This window comes from Tenrec ecaudatus, chromosome 14 (assembly GCF_050624435.1).
Source record: "Tenrec ecaudatus isolate mTenEca1 chromosome 14, mTenEca1.hap1, whole genome shotgun sequence".
NCBI classification, from domain to species: Eukaryota; Metazoa; Chordata; class Mammalia; order Afrosoricida; family Tenrecidae; genus Tenrec; species Tenrec ecaudatus.
Window position 1 is genome coordinate 69,254,657 of NC_134543.1, and position 1,289 is coordinate 69,255,945.

At 41.0% G+C, this 1,289-nt stretch overlaps 1 non-coding gene across 1 annotated transcript; it reads left to right on the top strand.

The window, feature by feature from the left end:
* Nucleotides 1-342: 342 nt before the first annotated feature.
* On the top strand, nt 343-404 carry LOC142427043 (U7 small nuclear RNA). Its single transcript, XR_012779879.1, has one exon. It is a non-coding gene; the product is annotated as a U7 small nuclear RNA (small nuclear RNA).
* The last annotated feature ends 885 nt before the right edge of the window (nt 405-1,289 follow it).

The following is a 1,289-nucleotide window of genomic DNA, read 5'->3' on the forward strand; positions in this document are numbered from 1 at the left end:
TTCTTGAATCTCTATCTTTCCTCTGCTGTTTCAAGTAGATAGAGACAGAAGGCTATATCTTGGATGGCTTTGGGAAAGCTTTAAAGGCTCCAGACACTACTCATTTAACTTGGACATTGAAGAGAAACTCTAGAAACAATGTTAGGTCAATTGTCTGCAAGCATTCATGAATTGGCCATAGTCATTCTGAAAGCAGACCACCAATCTCCCTCCAGAGGAGTTACTAGAGGTAGATTTGAATCAGTAACCTTATGGGTAGCAGCTAAACACTTAATCACTACATCTCCGGGCTCCTTGAAGTCCTTGACACAGTGTGTACAATATTTATAAAAATCCCAGGGAAAGTGTTACAGCTCTTTTAGAATTTGTCTAGCAGGTTTTCTGGTTTTCCCGGAAACGCCCCCCCCCCAAAAAAAAATAAAACTCCCATGGGATTTCCCCAATTCTTCAGAAGAAACTGAGGTACAAAGATGATATTTATCTAACATTGTGCAGCAAATCATCATCAGAACTAAAGTAAATAAAAATATCTACACTGTAACAATAGAACTTTGTTGGGGTTTTGATATTTGTTTAAGGGGCGGGTCTTATTTACATTAAATAAGAAAACAGTATCCCAACACACACACACACACACAACTTTTGACCCAAGGTCATTTTATACTGCTCACTGCTGGCTGGGGATATGGGCAAGGTGACTGGGTAGCCCATAGCTAGATGTGCCCAATCGACCTTATAGATAGGATAGGAGCTAAATGGAGTATGCCCGGTTTCATAGATTTTGTGTCAACTTATCTAGATCACTGTTCTCCATAGTTTGGCAGATCACACATGTGATCTAACACAATGTAAGCAACTTTAAGCACCAGCAGTTGTAGTGTAGTGCAGTCTCCTGAGTCCTGTTAGACTCTGGATGCAATTGGAAGAAAAACTCACCAGGGGTGAAGCCTGTTTTAAAACAGATTCTGTGGGAAAGCTTGTTACATTTGCTGGATCCAGATCCTACATTGAATTTATCAACCTCCTGCCATATTGCCTGCCAATCCCAGGAGCTATCAGAAGCCTGTTGACTTTAGATTCATTCAACTTTGCTTCCACCAGCCTCTAGTCTTCCTGCTTTATTTTTCTGCTTCCTGGTTTGTCAGCCCCCACAGCTACAAGAGTCAGGAGATGCCTCCAGTACCATCTTACCCATGGTCTTGAACTGGACTGGACTTACCTGCTTCTAAAATTGTGCGAGTCATTTCTTGATGTAAATTTCCTTCTGTATACATACACATATAAACCTC